Source organism: Physeter macrocephalus, chromosome 9 (assembly GCF_002837175.3).
Source record: "Physeter macrocephalus isolate SW-GA chromosome 9, ASM283717v5, whole genome shotgun sequence".
NCBI classification, from domain to species: domain Eukaryota; kingdom Metazoa; phylum Chordata; class Mammalia; order Artiodactyla; family Physeteridae; genus Physeter; species Physeter macrocephalus.
This window is the reverse complement of record NC_041222.1, coordinates 73,513,908-73,523,200: the sequence shown is the minus strand read 5'-3', so window position 1 is coordinate 73,523,200 and position 9,293 is coordinate 73,513,908. Positions and strand designations below refer to the sequence as shown.

Here is a 9,293-nt window from a genome sequence, read left to right as displayed (position 1 = left end):
ACGAACCCGCGTCCCCTGCATCGGCAGGCGGACTCTCAACCACTGCGCCACCAGGGAAGCCCCTACAGGGTTTTTTTTAAAAGGCGGTTTTTTTAAAGAATTAAAAAAACCATTTTATTTATTTATTTTATTTCATTTTTTGGCTGTGCTGTGTGTGTTAGTTGCAGCACGTGGGATCTTCACTGAGGCATGTGGGATCTCTCATTGCGGCGTGCGGCCTCCTCTTTAGTTGTGGTGTGCGGGTTTTCTTTCTCTAGTTGAGGCACGCAAGCTCAGTAGTTGTGGCCTGTGGGCTTAGTTGCCCCGCGACGTGGGATCTTAGTTCCCTGACCAGGGATCGAACCCGTGTCCCCTGCATTGGAAGGCGGGTTCTTTACCACTGGACCACCAGGGAAGTACCTGGAGTATAGTTGATTAACAATAGTGTGTTAGTTTCAGGTGTATGGCAAAGTGATTCAGTTATACATGTATAGGTATCTGTTCTTTTTCAAATTCTTTTCCCATTTAAGTTATTACAGAATATTGAGCAGAGTTCCCTGTGCTATACAGTAGGTCCTTGTTGGTTATCTACTTTAAATATAACAGTGCGTACATAGCTTGTCTTCCTTCTTTTCTCTCTCCACCGTTTGCACCCCTGCCCCTCACCCCAGGGCTATGCTTGAAGGCAGTTGAGGCCACTTGCATTTAGCCGTCAGGTTTTTAATTAGGAGAATAAAAGAAATAGAGGATAGTCTGTTAGGTTTAAGAGAGTGTTCTTCAGTGGACAAAGGGAGTGTAGGTCAGGGCAAGTTGAAAAATCCTCTCTTTTGTTCTGCTGGTGTGCTATGAAGTTCTTCTCAACTCTGTGAGATTGTTTTAGCCTGATGTGGGCACTCTGAGGAGCTCCGAGTCAGTGAAGGGTGGGAAAGGCTTGATTCACCCCAACAGCCTCTCTCCCATCATTGAAATTCTTCTCACATATTAATCTGGTTATTTTCTTTTACATTTGCACAGGGCATCTATGGCATGAGTCACAGTAAGAGACTCATCATAAGAATGTGCCAGATTACAAAATAGATTTCCTTTCTCCCACTAATGGCAGATTCAAAATTTTAAAATTACAGTGACTCAGTAGGCTTAAGAGCATAATTTTTGAAGCCCCATACTTTTTTTTCTGCTAGTGTAAACTGCATTTTTTTTTTTTCCGGTTGCACCGCGCAGCATGCGGGATCTTAGTTCCCAGACCAGGGATCCAACCTGTGCCCCCTGCAGTGGAAGCATGGAGTCTTAACCACTGGATTGCCAGGGAAGTCCCTGAACTGCATTTTTGACTATAAAATTAATTAAAATTGTTATTTAATTCAGGCATTCTCAAATTTAAAACAATTGTCCCTACAGAGCTGTACACTTCAAATTGAAAATGAAAGATGCAGTTACACCATAAATGGATGCAGAAAGGAGATCGCAAACACAAGTAGCACATGCCACTTTACTGCTAGTGTGTGGAGTGTGTGTGTGTGATTTCTGTGGCATGGGTGCCTTGTAGTATATGTGCATATATGTGGTGGATGTGTGGTTTGTGTGTTGGGTATATATGTATTATATATATGTGTGTGGTGTATGTGTGTGTATTTATGGTGTATTTTTTGGTGATAAGTGTGTGTCGTGTGTGTGTATGTTTGCTTGTGGTGTAAGTGTGTATGTTTGCTTGTGGTGTAAGTGCATTGTTTGTGTAGTAGGTGTGTGTGATGAATATGGTCGTGTGTGTATGTGTGTGTGTGTGTGTTCTGTAGGGAGCTGAGACCCAGAGCTTAGAGTTTTTGTTTTTAAAAGTATCTCTGCATTGAGATCAATTGGTAAATGTTTCAAATGTTTCATTTCCCCAGAAATCATTTGGAAGGTGTTTTCTTAAGCTCCAATATTTGTTTTTTAGGAGGAAACTTCAAATGTTATAAGCTGCTTTAAGTGAAAACGATTGATGCAAAACTTTATCAGCTGATACTGTAGTTTAATTTAACAAACAAATCCACTTGTATTCAGAGTTATTGTACTCAGAGCTTTAAGAGGTCCCATCTCCTCTGCGTCTGATGTGAACTCCATTTCCCCTGTTCAGCTGCAGCTGTTTCTTTCTCTTTAGAGGCAGTTGTGAGGGACGATGTACCTCATTTTGGCATCTCTCCTTATTGACCATGTGCCATCACTTGGGAGACAGTGTAGCTTTAAATGCTAAGAATGGGAGCTCTTGAGTGAGAACACATGGGTCCAAATGCCAGCTCCACCAACTGGGTGAGGGCTTACTCTTGATGAGTTTCCTCATCTGTGAAATGGGGTGATAGTGGTACTTACCTTGCAGGGTTCTTGGAAGGCTTACATGAGATGATGATGTAAACATAGTGCTTGGAAGATAGTAAGTGTTCAGTGAACACACGCATTGATGATGGAGTGGATCTTGTATGGGTCTGGTTGTGCCGCTATAGATACAGGAGGAGTGGAAGCTGCTAGTGGACCATTTCTCCTAAGATTTATTGTGAATTTATTACATTTGGCCTGTATATACCAATTAGATTTATGAGTGACCTCTCAGCTTTTGCATCAGGGTAGCCTGATTTCTTGGTGGGGTTAATAATACATCATTTAATGCATGCTCACAAGGGATTTTGAATATGCCAGTGGTTCTAGGTCTGGTCCAATGTTAGGGCAAAAAGTCCTCTGAGCAAAAGTGCTCTCCCTCACATGTTGAAACTAGCTACCATCTGTTTCCTGCTCTGGAATAGGTAAGTGTCTCAGCATCGGATAACTGTATTTTGAGAGCATTAAAACCCCCACAAAACTCTGGCATATTATATAAGTTACTCTGATTAACATGCAGTTATTTGGCACAATTTTCAGATGAAACTTCACATTTTGTCCCTGCTATTTCTGGGCCTCGATATAGACATTAAAGTTTGAGCAGAGTATCCAGTAGAAGGCTCTGGGTGCTGAAACAGAGGCTGTGGATGTGGGATGTCTGCTTTTCATTTTTGTTTTTCCGTCCTATTTAATGGGGAGGGTCTCGGGCCCTCTCCTGGTGTGAGGAATGCAAGTTGTAGATTCTGGAGGCATGTTGTGGGGGGTGGGGAAATACCTACACAGAAATACCTAGAAACTTAAAACCTTGTCTAGCACTGCAGCTGCTCCCAAAGAGTTTTGTGAATATGTGGAGTGCCCGGGGGCTGGAAAGATGCCAGTGGGGACGGTTGATGCATCCACCATGGCAGCATCTACTCCTGCCTGCTGGCCTTCATGTTTAGTGCTGGGCTTTTTGCTGAATGTCAAGAATTAATGGTGAAGGGGCAGTCCTGCCAGATTTCTATCAGAACTTTACATCTCCCTCTCTCTCTTTTTCCTGTCTTGTCTCTCTAACCTCAGTCTAGACATCACACATCCCACAGGGATGTCTCTAGGGTTCCCATCTCCAGGTAGTTCTCAAGCAGTGCTAATGACAAAGCCTTCACTGTTCCCATCCCTTTAATCCCAAATTTATCCCGCCTCCCCTCAACCCCATCCACTCTGCCAAGGGGTCTTCATTATTTCTCTAGCAAGATTTGGATCAATACCTTCACCTTTCGTCAAGACCCACCTCCAGGCATACTCAAATTTCTTTCCTTCCCTTACTTCACTTCCCCTCCACCAGGCTTACCAGGGCATTTTCTTGGAGAACCTTTCACCTCTTCTAGGTTTTCTGCCACTAAACTTTGTGTCAGGCTTAGCTGCGCCTGTGATATCCTCCCAGTCCAGCTTACCAAGTCAAATTCTCTTTTATATAACATAACTCCTGCTCTCTCACTTCTAACAAATTTTTGTCCACTTTCTGAAAGGGAAATGACAATTTTCTCTAGACCCTAGCTTATTCACTTGTAACCAACGTGTGGCTGTGCTGTTGATCAATCAATGAGTGAAGAAGTCAGTACATTATGAATGTTATTGAAACAGATTCACTTTGCTCTACACAAATCAACTATACTCCAATAAAAATAAAAAAAAAGAATGCTATTGAGCAAATATAAGTTCTACCCCTTGATAGGTGCTTGAGGGCATATGAAGGGCAGTTATATATAGGTCGGCTTTCAAGAAACTTAGTCATGTTAGAGAGATAGTATTAGCACACATGAATCAAAAAAACAACTGAGGACAAGTATGTATTGATTTTTATAGTCTGCCTACACAAAGGAATTGAGATGGTTTATAATAAAAGATAGCTCTATAAAATGTTGCAATAATGATAAAAGATCAAGATTCATGTAATGGAGAGATAATTAAAAAGGAAACCCAATTTAAGGTAAGTTGTTGGGCTTGAGTACAAAATTAAGAATTGGGCTTCCTGGAAATTAAGAAAAGGGGAAACATGATGAATCATATGATTTCTGTGTCTCATAAGAGGATACATATCAGTTTGCAAATACTGAATGTTTTTTGGTACTACATACTAAGAAAAATCCACCCATTTATTTTTTTATTTATTGTATACATATGTGTTCCAGACACCATGGATATGAAGATATACAAGAAAAACAAATTCTCTGACCTTATGAGGTTTATAGTTTATTGAAGAGAGAGAGTCAACAAACAAGTTAGTAAATAAAGTACCATCAGGTAGTGGGTGAATGCTCCGAAGGCAAATAAAGTGAATTAATGTGGTAGATCATGCTAGGAAGGCAGGGGAAGAAAGGTCCGTCTGAGAAAGTGACATCTGAACAGATACCTGAATGAGGAGAGGGAGTGAGCTCTGCAAAGAACATTTCAGGAGAGGGAACAGCAGGCTCCAAGGCCCATAGGTAGGAAAAAAACTTGATATATTTGAGAAACGACCAGTGATACTGGAGAAGACTTGCACATAGTGGGGTGGGGGAAATAGCAGTGGTGGGGCAAGTGGCAGGGGACTGGTAGGAGATGAAGCTAGAGAAAGTAGTCATGTATGGCTTGGTAGAGATTTGGATTTTTTCCTCAAGTGTGATTGGGGAACTGTTGGGAAGTTTTGAACAGGGAGTTATGCCATCTTTTAAAGTGTCTAATTCTAGTTCCCACTGGCTACTGTATGGAGAATAGAACATTGCAGGAGGCAAGAGTGGAAGCAGAGACCAATTGGGAGGCTGTGGGAAAAGTCTGGGTGAGAGATGATGGTGGCTGGTCCAGGAGGAAGCTGGTGGAAGTGGTATTAAGTGTTCAGATTCAAGTAGAATCAACAAGATTTGCTGATTAGCTGCACGAAGGAAATGAGAGAAAGAGAGGATTGAGATTGCTTTAAGTTTTTGGCCTGAGCACATGGATCAATGAGGGTCCATCTTTTGAGATAATAAAGACTGGGCATAAGCTGGTTTGGGGAGCAAAAATAGGAGTTCTGTTTTGGACATGTTCAATTTGAGTTATTTATGAGACAACTCAGTTGAGCTGTGAAGTGGACAGTGGGATACATGAGTGTGGAGCTCAGGGAAGTGATATACATTTGGGCATCAGCAGCACACTCACGTTGTGTTTAACCGTTTCAGTGGAGCACTTAATGTAATAGACAAAGTTTTCAACGGGGGAGAATATAGAAACATTTTTCAAAATGGCCACTTGGTGACTGTATTAGGGCTCTTCAGAAAAACAGAACCAATAGGATGTGTATACAAACAAACAAACATTTAGTATAAGGAATTTGTTCTTGTGATTATGGAGGCTGAGAGGTCTCAAGATCTGCATGTGGCAAGCTGGAGACCCAGGAAAGCCAACATGTAGTTTCAGCCTGAGTACAAAGGCCTGAGAATCAAGAAAGCTGATGGTGTAAATTCCAGTCTGAAAGCAGGCAGGCTCTAGACCCAAGAAGAGCTGATGTTTCAGTCTGAGTCCGAAGGCAGGAAAAGGCAAGTGTCCCAACTTAAATACTCAGGCAGGAGGGATTCCCTCTTACTCAGTCTTCTTGTTCTAAGTTCTTCAGTTGATTGGATGAGACCCACCCACATTGAGGAGGGCAATCTGCTTTACTCAGTCTTCCAATTCAAATGTTAATCTCATCCAGAAACACCCTCACAGACACACCCAGAATAATGTTTGTCCAAATGTTTGGGCACCCCCAAGGCCCAGTCAAGTTGACCCAGAAAATTAACCATCCCAGTGACAGTAGAGCATTACATCAAATTATAATTCTATGAGGAATGTGGGTGGCTAAAATAGGGAGTTTTCTGGTGATCTAACTTGTTATAGGGTTAGAACCTTTGAATTCCAGAGGCATGCCTGGTTTACATGGTAATGGTGGTTTTTCCCGATCATGAAAAAACTTTAGTTTTTTTCTAATAGTACTGTAGATTGTAGGCAGAGCTGAATCCCGTGAGCCTGACATAATGAATACCAGGCAAAATAAACTAATGGACCTAGTGCATGAAGTTAATTAATTAATCAGTCCATTAGGCATTTATAAAGATTTTTAAATTTGCCAAATAATACCATTAGGTCATAGGTTATTTTGGAGACCACCACATAAACAGATAAATTATGATTCAGCAGGGCTAGTGCCTGGCCACGATGAAGGTGTGAGGAAAAGGCTAGGAAGAACAAATGAGGAAGAGACAATTCTGATGGAACAGAGAGTGGTGACCAGGGAAGGATTCACAGAGAAAGATAAACCAGGCTTTTCTAGGTGAAGGAGGCAGAGGAGTGGCATATAGAGAAAGGCGTGGACGTCTGGGAGAGCCTGAAGTGTCTAGGCAAGAGCAACAAGTTCAGTGTGACTGATGTGTAGGGTGCACAGTATAGAGAGGAAGGAACTCAGATCAGCCGGGCCCAGAGGGTGGAGGACCTTGTATTGCTGCCTAAGGAACTTGTCTCCACCTTTAGCAGGCATAAGAATCACCTGGGGAGCTCGTTAAAAATAGGGATCCTTAGGCCTCCTCTCCAAGGAGATGAATGCAGTCACTCTGGGGCTCAGAAAGCAATAGCTTAATGAGCTCCCCAGCTGATTCCCATGCATCTGTTCCACAGACCCCATTGCTATGGGCTATGAAGCCTTTTAAGAACAGGGAGTGGCATGACCTGATTTCTTTTTTTTTAGGAATATAATTCTGCCAACTGTGTGGAAAATGGACTGACTTCACCAGCAGGGAAAACATAGGAGGTTGCTGCAGGCGTCCTGGTAAGAGATGAGGAGGACTGGGGCTAAAGTGTAGGTGGAGATGAAGAAAAGGGCTAAATCTAAGAGACCTATCTTGAGTTAGAATACATGGTTGACCTGAGCAGGAGAAGGGCTGAGAATAATGAAGGTGGATTCTCAAGTGTCTAGCTTGGAAAAATGAGTGGTCAATAATCGCTGACACTTGGTAGCTATTTGTTGGATCAATGAATGAATGAATAAATATAGGATAAAAAGTAGACGAGGTGGAATAAGAAAGGAAAATTCCATTTTAGATGTGTACATTTGAAGGCAATACAAGAACTATATAGATCTAGTAGTTTGTGAAGAAAGTTCATGCAGGTTTGGAGATATGGATTTGGAAGTTGTTGGGATAGAGATAGTTCTTGAAGCAATAGTAGAATCTTGAGACCACTCAGCAAGAAGGTGTAAACCTTAAAGAGAAGAAAGGCAAGGATACGAACCTTTGGGGGTATTTAAGGGGCAGACAGAGGAAAACTAGCTGGCAGAGAGGGGAAAGTGGCCGAAAAGAAGTTAGAGGATTGAGGGAATTCCCAGGCGGTCCAGTGGTTAGGACTCTTGGCGCTTTCACTGTGGTGGCCCGGGTTTAATCCCTGGTCGAGGAACGAAGATCCCACAAAAAAAGAAGTTAGAGGATTGAGAGGAGGTATATTTTGAAAAGTTTTGAAAATAAAAGGAAGAAACAGTTTCAGAAACTATGTGTGCATGTAATATGTGAGTATGAGTGAATGTGTGTGTGAGTGTGAATGTGTGTGTGGGGGTGGGTGGGTACGTATTTGTGTGTGTGTGTGTGTGTGTGTGTGTATGTGTGCCTGTGTGGTAGAGAGGTAGAGGTATACTGAGAGTACGTTGTCAATCTGAATGCTGAAATATGTTCTACCAAACTCTGTTTTCCAACATAGTTTTCCAGTAGATTTGCTCTCTTTTAAGGTCATTCCTTGATTCATGATTGAACAGCCAGGTCAACAGCATAAAGGAAGATAGTAGTCTTCCTATTTGCTATAGCCAGAGGGCAGTACTTATTTCAAGTAAGAGCTATTTCAACTTACTTAGACATGTGGTGGGCTAGGACATATCAACCCCCATCCCCACAGCATTTGTTGCTTTATAGCATTTAGATTAGAATTAGCGTTGTTTGGATTTCTTTTTTACTGTTAGGCTTCCACAGTTTTGAAGACATATTAACATACCAACCAGTAGATACGAGGGTGCCCATCTCTCTTTTTGTGTGTAAAAATTATTATTTAAAAAAATCTCTGCTAATATGTTTGGCAAGACAGATAACTCATTTTAATTTTGATTTCTACCCCAGGCAAACACTTTTCAGATGGTTATTGAACATTTGTATTAATATTTTTTTCTGTAAACTCTGTTCAGGATTGTTGCCCACTTGTATTTTGGGTCTTAGAGGTCTTTTTTTTTTTTTTTTTTTTCCGTACGCGGGCCTCTCACTGTTGTGGCCTCTCCCGTTGCGGAGCACAGGCTCCGGATGCGCAGGCTCAACGGCCGTGGGTCACGGGCCCAGCCGCTCCACGGCATGTGGGATCTTCCCGGACCGGGGCACGAACCCGTATCCCCTGCATCGGCAGGCGGACTCTCAACCACTGCGCCACCAGGGAAGCCCCTTAGAGGTCTTTTGGATTGATATTTGTATGCTCATTACCTATTAAGGGCATTAATAACACTTTGTTTTACTTGTTATAATCATTTTTCCAAACAGTCACTGATGCAGTGGTGGGAGGGGACTGTTAACAGTCTTGAGAGCAGGCTCTCCATCAAATTCAGAGGCTCACCAGCCAGGCTTCTTAACCTCTGGCCCTTACCCGTTTGTCTACATTTCTTAGAGGTTCTCCAACCAGGCCCAAGAAAGTCTCCTTATAGAATCAGTGTCCCTTGGAAACAAGGGTTCTCCTTGAAAATAAACTGAAGGTGAGCTTGTGGATTGTACCAGCTGTATGATTTACCTTCCTTTCTTCTCTCCCAGAACTCAGGCAGATATACCTGGAACTATTGTGGCACCTGGAATGTTGGGTTTCCTTGAAGGTCTGTCTAAAAGGAAGACATGCATGTATTCATGTTTGTTGGATAAACAGGAGTCCAGTTATTTAAATATAGACTTTATGACTTCCTCCAAGGTGTTAAATTTATC

At 42.2% G+C, this 9,293-nt stretch overlaps 1 protein-coding gene across 1 annotated transcript in view; it reads left to right on the top strand.

Moving 5' to 3' along the window:
* APTX (aprataxin) overlaps positions 1-7,083 on the top strand; it is a 79,330-nt gene extending 72,247 nt beyond the window's left edge. The window contains exon 9 of the mRNA XM_055087233.1: positions 7,046-7,083. The gene's annotated coding sequence lies outside the window, so the exon portion shown is untranslated. The remainder of the gene's footprint in view (positions 1-7,045) is intronic.
* Positions 7,084-9,293: the final 2,210 nt, after the last annotated feature.